Consider the following 11,540-nt stretch of genomic DNA (forward strand, 5'->3'; position numbering starts at 1 on the left):
ATGAGTTGTTGCAGTTCAGAAGTTTCATTACATTCCGACAATTAAGTTGCTAATAAAGTGAGGAACCACTAATTGACTTATCCATCTCACAAACTCAAGATCCAGCTAGCAACCTAGAACACAATTTCTATCACTGGAGCAAAAAAAAAAATCATTCACATCTTGAAATACTCACAGTGACCAGATTTAATCTAGGTAAACTGCAGATTGCTCCTGCACTTGACATGAAGTTCTGACTGAGAACATACACACACACATGCTCACACACATACAGTGGTAGTAACAATATGTTGTGCTGATGCCTACTGTATTATCAGAACCAACGATAAGATATTGTTATGCTGGGGCAATGCAATGGCTGTGGACCCAATATCAAAAATTTATGGTAATTGAAACCACAGAATCTTAGGAAATGTAGTCAATTTCATAGAGTATCAAAAGGTCACTCTATTCAATTTATACTTGAGGCTCAGCACAACATTGAAAAAAACAGGTGAGAGCAAATGATGTTATCAGTTGTCCAGGATTCAACAATTTACTTATTATCTAAGGTAATTTACTGATTACTAAATACATGCATAAACTGTGTTGAGTCTTGTGTTTGGCACATCAAGTTCTCGTAAAGAACTTTATGCTGTGAACACATTACTAAATATATCAGCATTACCATATTAACTGCTCTGTTCAGGCTTCAGTAAGACTGAATCTTTTTTTTTTTTTTTTTTGCCCCATGTTTTACTAGTTACACTAAAGATTCTCTGAGATTCTGCTATCTCTTCAAACTTTTGCTGTATGCTGTGTCTTACAGAAGCTATTTTAAAACGAGAACATTCAGTATACTACATCCAGTGCCTCTATAACATTAATGTGAATATGAATCACCTGAAGATGTTGTTAAGATGCGGATGCTAATTCAGGAAGTCTAGTGCACAGCCTCACATTCTGAATCTCTAACAAGCGTCCAGGTGATGCTCAAGCTGGTCCACAAACGAGTTTCAGAAGCAAAGTTCTCGTTTTCTCCATCAATTCAGCACATTTTCTACTTGTCCCCACCATGCAGGGCATAAATATTCTGTTCCATTACAATTAATCCCAACTAAGAAGGCATGCCACAAAATTTTGGATTAAAATATAGAATTATTTCATTCTTTCTAGCTCAAGTTTCAAATTAGAGGTCTTCAGGAAGAACTAGCCCAGACATATTTGGCTAGCATGGTTTTGCTTCCCAAAGGATTTTAAACATTATTAGATTCGTTAACAAGTTATTAAACTGCAACTTTTATCTGAAATTTCTGCTTTTAAAAAATAAATCAGAAGATCTAGAGAAATTGGGATTTGAGCAGGAGCTGACATGTGACAGAGAGGCTGCTCTCCCCAGGTTTCCACTGTCTCCAGCCCTATGGCCCTGACATTGGATTTTCAGGTCAATCTTCATTGTCCGTGCCTCCCATCCAGGTCACATCACTCATTCTCTTTCCTGCCTACCTCCGATTGTCATTTTAAAAATCCACCCTCCCCCATTTCTACCTCTGCATTTTGGTATCTTCACTATAAAATATTTTTCTTTTTTTTTTTTTTCTTCATAGAAAACCTAAAGCTTAAGATCCTGTTTGAGTTCTCGTCTCTCATGAGATACTGACTAAGCACACCAACCTAACTCTTTTAAAGCATTATACAGCATCATGCCATGTTTTATACATAGTTTATACACATGACTCAGATATGCAGATGCATGAATATGTGTTTGCTTGTGTATTTGTATACCAATTGCCTCACTTCCAGCTAGATCATCACTGCCCTAAAAAAAATTCTAATGCAGTGTTTTTTGCAGGTTAACAGGATGGTCTGCATGAAATAATTCCAATCAAAATTATTTGCTAATTTGAATTCTGGAGCTATGAGAGATCTCCCTTCACAGGTTTTCCTTTTTATATAAGAAATTCGTAAAGAATTTTTAAAAAAAATTAATCATTTAGCATTTGGGATACCAGTTTTCTATATTAGAAGGTTTCCATTATAGAAACCAAAATACAAGCAACATTTTTAAATACATAAAACTTCATAGTTTGATTAAAGAAAGTATAGAAAGGATAGTTTTTAGTGGCAGGCATGCCCTTGAACATCTTTTAAAGTGAGGAAACTGAGAGACATGTAAGATAGAAACATGGTACAGAAAATAAAGCATAAAACAACATTAATTTACAGTCATTATACTTCATATGTTCTATTACAATGATCCAAAGGACTATTATTTATTTTAAAAATGAAAATAAATTATTCCTAAGTTATACTTCTATGTTACCTCAAATCAGTGAGATACATTTTGAAGAGATACTCAAATGTCCTAGATGTGTACAGGAGGAATATCAAATTTGGAGATGGGACATGCTTCCATATTTGACCCTGATAAGCACTTAGCGACTGTGAATTTTCAGTGATGATAATGAGGAGGGATTTATGTAGAAAAGTCTTTGCTGTACCTGAAATAAGCCCTATTCCCTTGTATTCTCACCAAGGATATTAAGATAATAACAACTGCCTTATATCTCCTACCCAGAAGGATATACAGAAACTTGATAAAATTACGAGACATTTAGAAAACTGTTTCATAAATCAATGATTTAATTTCTGGACTGTCTTCCACTTGCAAGTCAGCATGTAGTAAGGCATGAGTTATCTAGCGAAGACAAACAATGAAGTAAACAGGGGTACAGGTTCTAGAGTCAGATTGTCTAGGCATGAATACTAGCCCTGCAAATTACTAGGATTGGGGACCTAGAGCAAGCTACTAAACATGCCTGGGACCAGTTCCCCACACACAATGAAGATAATGATAAAATACCTGCCTCATGAGTTGTTGTAAAAATTAAATGAAACATATAAAGTACTGAGAATACTGCCTGGCACATAGAAACCCTCAATAAATATTACCCGTTGTCAATATTATTTTTATTAGCTTCAAAGAGTTTATAATCCAGTCAAGGGAGTGAGACAGGAACAGTGAAAATATAACTAATGACACAAGGCCATGTGTACATGACAAGTGTCAGATAAGTCACTCTGATACTGAGTGTTAGTTCTGAGAAGAGAGAATCATTTTTAGTTTTAAGAAATGTTGCCAGGAATCCAGGCAACGGATTTCTTATCAGGTCACAGAATTTTTGGCATAGTTATGTTACTTTGGTCATGGAAATCCCTTTGACAGCTATTTCAGAAAAGGCCTCTCCTAAGCTTTAGGTGTATTAAGGCATCCAGACTTTCCCTCTGACCTAGAGAATGAAGGCACATCATCAGCACAGACTTCATATAAAACTTGATTATGGCCGTATCCAATTACCAGAAATTCGTACAAGTTTCCGATGGCCTCCCAGCTGTGGCTGGCTTGACTGAGAGGCCATACAGTCCAATAGTTCCACAGACTTGGCCAAGAAACATAATTTGAAAGAAGGAATAAGAACTATAAATGAAGACAGCCTTGTCCCACAAAGGTGAGTTTTTATACTGAAAACAAGCATTGTACTAAGCTGTTTGGTTCAAAGGCAAGATTCACCTTTAAAAAACTTTTTACTGTTATATATTTCCTGGGGATGGGGTGTGTCATTTATTTCTATATTCCAAGTATCTAATATAATGCTTGGGATATGGAAGACACTGGGTAAATCCCAGATGGATGAATGAGAAGATATAAGGGGGAAAAAGGGGGAAGGAAGGAAAAGAAAGGCCTTTTTTCAATATAAACTGGATTGAAATACTTTACCAGCCTAAGTGATACCCTCACCCACTGATACAATTTGGCTGTGTCCCCACCCAAATTTCATCTTGAGTTGTAGTTCCTATAATTCCCACAGATGTGGAAGGAACCCAGCGGGAGATAACTGAATCATGGGGACAACTCCCCCATGCTGTTCTCATGGTAGTGAGTAAGTCTCACAAGATCTGATGGTTTTAGAAGAGGAAACGCCTTTTCACTTGGCTCTCATTTTCTCTCTGTCTGCTGCCGTGTAAGATGTGCCTTTCACCTCCTGCCGTGATTGTGAGGCCTCCCCAGACACGTGGAGCTGTGAGTCCATTAGGCCTCTTTTTCTTTATAAATCACCCAGTCTTGGCTATGTCTTTATCAGCAGTATGAAAATAGCCTAATACACCCATGTGACCCTGACCCCCCACTGTCTTATTTGAATCTGCCTTTTAGCATTCAAGACTTTTAATATTTTAAAATACTTACCTTTACTTCCAAATAGATGGTAACCTGGAAAATAATTGGCATCCAGAAAGCACTTGTTGAATATATGAGTATTATTGAGTTAACTGAAAGCTCTCTTGAGATAAGCAAGGACCTACTATGCTTGATGCTTCTTAAAATGCCTACTGTTGTACCCTGTATAATGTAAACCAAAAAAATAATTTCAGGTTTATTTAATTCCATATTCTGCATTCATTTAACATATCCTTGATAAGCACTGACTATGTTTCAGACACTGAGATAAGTAATGGTACTGGGTGAGTGACACTCAAAGCCCAGACCCTTAAATAGCTTCTCATTCCATGGGAGAGACAGAACAAATAAGAAACAGGCAGATTGAGAAACCATGGGAGAATGTAAAGCTGCTACAGGGCACACATCAGAGGCACCTAAGCTATGAAAGGGTGCTGGGGGTTGGTGGTTTGGGAGAAGTGACATAGGAGGGGAAGTCTGGATTGTTATAAGGAATTAGGCTGGCAAAGAGCTGCATAAAGGGATGTGCTACATCAGAACAAAACAATAAAATTTTAACGCAGGAAAACCAAAGTGTCACCAGACTCAACATATAGTAAATACTCCATAAACAATAATTGAATAAATAAATTATTGCACTAGTGTTAATGTCATGTGAAATCACCTGACATTGAACTATTCCCCAGGTTCTCCCACCATGGGTCAAAAGTGTGGCATTTGGAAATGTGTTGCTATAGCTATAATATAAAGCAAAACATGTATATCTCCTATTCCCACCCCACAGAGCTGCAACAGTAAGTACTTGAGCTTCCTGACTTTCCAGAATGTACCACCACAAACATAAAGAAAATCCAACAGCAATTATTGCAAGTGCTGAATGCTGAACTTTTACAGCCAGTATTCCAAGCAAGGATTCTCTGTGCTGATATTTTCTGAAGTGTCAGCCACTTCTTCTTGGTGTCTTCTTTTCAGGGACTCATTAGTCATTGCAAACACTGTTGACTAAATGTGGTCTGCCTTAACATACAAAATGCCTTTGTTCATTGGCTCTCATCAGCCACATCAGAGAGGGGCCCGGGCCATGCTCAAAGCTGCAGGACACTCTGAGAAGTCACACTGTGGTTGCTTGTCTTCCCTCTAAAGGTTACATTTCATGACAGAGATTAAACGCCTTGCCTGTTCTATGATAGCTTTTGAAAATTATGCACTAATGACAGCCGCTTAGCAAGTAGCTTAGTCATTTCCCTTTAGCCCCTGTCTAGAGAATCCCAATTTGATCATTTTTCCAACAAATATTTCTTAGGTGCATATCTTCTGCTAGAAACTGCTACTGTAAGGTAGAGTGGCCTGTAAAATAGACATGGCCCCTCCCTCATGGAATTTACCTTTTGTTAAAGGTATACCTTGAATACACACTGGGGAGCCAATAAACAGAAGCCCAACTCTCCCTTCAACACCAAGAGGCTGGCACAGAGCCCAGGGGCAGGCTGTTGAACACTCTCCCCCTGGAAATTGAATCTTGACCAGCATTCATGTGCAGTTTTGTTCCCAAGGACACTTTTGGTTTTACAGAGCTATCCAGGAAGTTCAAGGTACTGGAGTGTTCCTACAAATTACCATTTATTGATTATCAGTTAAGTGCAAGCATTGAACTATGCACTTTCCTTATATTATTTCTACATATATTATTTGAAAACTTTAAAAAATGGAAAGGTTAATGTTTCTTGGCAGAGACATATAAATGATTTCTCAGGGATGGCAAATATATGTAATTATAGAAGGTAATGTAACAGGTCTCTCCATATTCCCAAGCCAGCATACCACTGGACTCACAAAAGATGCTCATCACTGGTGTTCTGTAAATGTTTCTGGAATTGCTGTGACAATATAAAAGGCAATGAGTGCATAGTGACAAATGCCAAAGAGATGCAGAAGCCACAAGATGGAGGATTCACCTTTGGCAAATAAAGCCAGAGATGAAGTTTCATAAAATATATTTAGTGCATGTATGTGTGTGTGTGTGTGTGTATATATATATATATATATATATGAACATATATGCAGATAAATATATATTTACTTACATTTCAAAAGCAAAAATTAACTAAATTATAAGCACTAGTTTCAATTCATGGAATTGCCGAGGATAACCACTGGGTGGTAGAATTCCCACTGTTTAGTTGGGAACAAGAACCCCATTCCTTTACTTAATGTCAAGCATTTTGTGCTGACAATATAACTCATCCAGCTTTAAGACCTCAAAGCTGTCACGGGTTGTTTCTTGACTGCCCAAAAGATTTGTAAATGCACCACAATTTCCCTTCACAGAATTATCCCTTCTTCACTGGATACACACTGAGAGCCAGTAAGCAAAAGCCTCACTCTATTCTCACCACACCAGGACTAGCACAGAATAGGGAAAACCTATTGAAATTTGAATCCTGATGAGAATCCTCTTGCAATTTGGTTCCCAGGCTCCAGATCTTTTAGTTGCCAAGCGTAGTTCAACACCCTCTCATCAATTCCATCAGCCATACATATCCTTTTGCCTTTCTGCTTAAGGAAGTTAGAGCTGATTCTTTGTTTTTTATTCTGTTTGCAACCTAAGAATCTAAATTATAAAAACAAATATGATGGTTAAATACTCAGTGCTTTCCATGGAATGAAATGGTTCTTGGAAAAGTAAAGGACTTGTTAATATTACATTTATTATCTTTATGGATGCAATGAAAGGCAAATGCTATGACTTCCAGGTATTTGCAGGCTTTGTCTTAATTTTGTCAAAATGAATACGCTCTCTGTTCCAGGCACTGTGCAAGGATTTTCAATGCATTGTCTCATTTAATTTTAACGACAACCAACTAGAAGAGAAGCTCCAGAAGGGCAGGATATTTTTTACACCCTTGTTCACTACTATATTCCTAGAACATTTTCACACATGATAGGTGATCAGTAAATGTTTCCTGAATGAATAAATAACTGTGAGGCAGGCACTATTTTACAAAAGGCAAAGAAAGATATTCATGGTCCTACTGCAAGTCAGTGGTAGAGCTTAGATTTGACAGGCAGGCATGTCTGACGCCAGGACCCAATCTCCTAACCATTTTGCTGCCATTGCCTTTAGGTTCTTAGAATACAAAAAAAATAGAGGATTGCTGACCTCAGGGAGTTTGGGCAAACCCCTCTGAGTCCTAGTTTCCTCATTGTAAAATAGAGATATGGCCCTCATTTGGTTTTTGAAGACTCTTAAGAAAGTCCTGGAAAATGCCATATAGAGATGATATGTAAAATTGGAAGTCTGTCTGATGTTCAGAAAGGTAGGAAATTGAGAGTCAAATATCACCTTTATCATTAATAGCTGTGACCTGGCAAGCCTCTTAACACGGAGACTCAGTTCCATACTGTAGAACGTTTGCCTTTTAATCTTTCTAAAAAGACAGAAAAAATAACTACAAGTTCTATGGACTGGTTCTGTGAGTTGAAATATAAATACAGATTAAGGTATATAAATATATACTTACATATATAAATTATATAGATTTAAAGCATAAAGTTATATTTATATTTTGTAAAATAAATATAAATACAATTAAGGTAATTTGTAAATATAAATTTATATAATACAAATAATTGTGTTATAAATATAAATTAAAATAGTATTATAATGACTTTTAATACTAGCCCATTCCAGTACATGATTCAAATACATTATCAACTCTATAAGCTTTCAAGGGAATATTCCCAGGGAATGTAGTAAGAGAATACTCAAGCATCATTCCAAAAACTATTCTTCTTTAAGTTGCCTTTGTTAATTAGTGAATGGTTTTCATGCTTAAAATGTCAGTCCCAAGTTAGGCCAGAAGATTCTTAAAGATGATGCCAACCCAGTAAGACACACCACCACTAGGGAGCCATGCCAGACATGATCTCTGGTTTGTCCAGCTATCTGTAGCTGGCCTGAATGCTGAAAGTGTAAGGAAAAGGTACCTTTAGGATCTTCTAGCAAAGGAAGGAGAAAAGATGTGTTCAAGTAAGAGGGAAGGAAGTTGGGAGACGGCAAAGAGGAACATTAACGAAAACTCAAAATATTTAAACCATGACACCAAAAAAGAGAAAAAAATTACTGTAGCCTAGCCAACAAGGAATATTCAAGTAGCACAGAAAATTCAAGAAGACTGAGGACCTGAAAAAGGGTTTTGGAGTTAGACAATTAAGAAGTCTCTGAGTAGCAGGTGGGGCACAGTAGCTCAATCCTATAATCTCAGTGCTTTGGGAGGTCTACGTGGGAGGACTGATTGAGGCCAGGAGTTCAACAGTAGCCTGGCCAACATAGAGAGACCTTGTCTTTACAAAATATTTAAAAACTACCCAAGCGTTGTAGCAAGCACCTGTAGTCCTAGCTACCTGGAAGGCTGAGATGGGAGGACTGCTTGATCCCAGAAGTATGAGGCTGCAGAGAGCAATGATCACATCACTGCACCCAGCATGGGCAACAGAACGAGAGACATCCTATCTTAAAAACTAAAAATAAAATAATAGAATAATGGTAGCCAGGGGTGAGGGGAGGGGAAGAAATGGGGAGATAAAGGTTAAAGTGTACAAAGTTGCAATTATGTGGGATGAATATATCTAGAGATCCAATGTACTACATGAGGACTATAGTTAATTACATTGTATTAGATTCTGAAATTGTACTAAGAGATTAGATTTTAGGTGCTCTTACCACAAAAAATAAAAAAACTATGTGATAGAAATGCTCATTTGCTTGGCTGTGGTAATCATCACCATATATATGTAAATCAAAACATAATGTTCTATATCTTAAATATATACAGTAACAAACAGCTTTTTTATAAAAACAAGTCTCTGCCAGCAGAGGTAGCACTGCTAAACTCAATAGCAGAGAGATTACAAGCAGTGTTATTGTTTCCTCATAATCCTTCAAAAAATAAATACCTCAGTAATAAGCAAAAGAAGTGAAGAACAACAGAAAAATTCTAAAAAGTCAAGGAAATCTAAATAAAGACTCAAAAGATGGATGCAGAAAAACACAAGGGCCAGAATCCAAATAGTGGTGAATGGAGAGAATTGGGTACCACTGGCTTGCACTCTGCCTAATGGAGTCTTGGTAATACTTACCTTCTGACCATTCTTACAAAGCCCCCATGGGATGACTAGGCTCCCAAGAAGAACAGTAATGCCAGGTAATACCAGTTGCATGCTTGGATATTTATCTTCATCCAATCAGCAGTACAGCTGTTACCATAATACCCTGATCAATAATTTGCTACCCAAACCAGAACACCATGACCTCTGAGTACAACATATTTCAAACTAAGGGCAAAGACACATAACAGCCCTTTCTCAGTGTGCTGCAGTGGGAGTGGTTGAGAGCACTCTCATGTTTAGACAGCAATAAAACACTGTTTTGTAAACATAACCAGAAATGCAAAATAGGCACCACTTTATCTTAAACATCAATGCACAAAAACCTGTATTATTCAAAGCAAAGAATGAACATGCTGAAATGGAATTATTGACGTATCTGAAGATTTTGATGCAGTCACCAGACCCAGCCTGGAAGCTGCTCAGCAGCTCATGTTACCCAGGTAATTTTCCCAGTCCCTTAAAAACATTTCCAATTTGGTTTAGTAATGGTTTAGAAAATCACAAGTTAAATGCCATTCATTCATTCCTTCCTTCACCAGCTACTGAGTACCTTTTATGGACATGATGTTGAACTAGAAACTAAGGAGTTGCTAGGAGAACACAGGAACCAAAAGAAATGAAAGCCATCATCCCTGCTTATAATGTAAGTGAGAGAACAACATGCAGCCTTATGTATTTATTGAGCTCCTATTATGTGCAAGGGATTGCATATAAGAAAAAAAAGATGAATGAGGCATGGTTTAACTTTTTAGCCCAGGAACAAAAAACAGCCAAAACATTTATGAAAAATGCATAACCACAAATGCAAAATGATTTGCTGCCCACTAAAGGAAGGGGAATGATCAGAGCTAAGTGCAATTTGTAAGAAATTGTTTATTTGGGGAAATATACTTACATTCCATTGCATTTTAAAAAGAGTTATATTCCTCACTAAACTTGTCTCTCAGGAGACTTATCTAACAGGCATATTCTACTGAATTTAGTATGAAGACATGCCCAAGAGTTCAATAAAAGACTTTAAAGCTAAGTTTAAGATGCATTATCAATACTTTGTAATTGCCTTCCTTCTCAAACAAATGCCAACAAAAATCTTAGTCAATCAGTCAACAAGTATCAACCACATACACACTGAGGATGAATAATGTCACAAACAGTGCTCAGTTTCACAATTCTAACACATGATTGTAAGTTAAAGCCTCTGCAAATGGAAGTGTCTACAGCTCTATGGTCAGTAGGGCACGAACTGATCTGTTGACCAGTCTGTGGCGGAATGGATTCAGTCTGATCTCTCCACTAAATAATACAAAATCTATTCAGACAAAGTCAGGTCAAGGCTCTGCTAGCTGTTTAGGTAGAGGTGGAATTAATCAGGGAACACATCCTGAATCTGAGAGGTTCCTGTGATTTTAAAATTAGGGAGAACTGAAAACAAGGAGACAGAAATAATTTCAGGCATTTGGAAAATTTGAAAGAGGCTGGGAGTAGGTGGGGATGAGAAGCGTAGTGCCTGGCAATAGAGGTATTAATTGGGAGGCAGTAGAAGGGAGTGATTAGGAACTTAACTGTTGGAGTTAGGCAATCTTAGCTCTTCTGGTTACTTTCTGTAACTTGGCCCTGGGCAAGTCACTTATTTAAGTGTCACTTTCCAAACTGTAAAATGAGGTAGCACTTTCAACCCATCATGGTGATTATGAGAATTAGATGAGACTAGTTATTTTAAATTTTTTAAAAAATCACACTTTATAAAACTATGTTTTTAACATTGTTAAATGTGCTGGGCATGTCCAAAGCTACCATAGTATTATTATTGGCAAGAAGACGCCTAGGACATTATCAACCTTAAATCAAAACAGAAAAACTTTTACTATGTGGAACTAAAAGGGATCCCTGAAATCTTTCCTCCAGTTTATTTGCCAAATAAACAAGGTTTATTTGCCCTGAGGACACCCCTCCTTATCGAGACCTCCATGACTTCTCCAGAGCTGCATCATCCTATTTTGTTCATGGACTTCCTTCCAAGAGCAGCCACCGCACCTGCTTTACAATCTGTATGTGACACTCCGATCCTTCCTCTCTGTGCCTTCCCTGAAACATGTCCTCTTCTCATTCTCTTATTTTTGTTAACTGAGCCCAAATTCTCCAAATCATCCAAGCT

General features: G+C 37.4%; 1 protein-coding gene across 7 annotated transcripts in view; it reads right to left on the reverse strand.

The window, feature by feature from the left end:
* The window catches only part of PPARGC1A (PPARG coactivator 1 alpha), a 684,512-nt gene that overhangs the window by 57,744 nt on the left and 615,228 nt on the right, over positions 1–11,540 (reverse strand). The gene's annotated exons all lie outside the window — the stretch shown is intronic.

This window comes from Sapajus apella, unplaced genomic scaffold, assembly GCF_009761245.1.
Source record: "Sapajus apella isolate SASKATOON/1434 unplaced genomic scaffold, GSC_monkey_1.0 scaffold5, whole genome shotgun sequence".
NCBI lineage: Eukaryota > Metazoa > Chordata > Mammalia > Primates > Cebidae > Sapajus > Sapajus apella.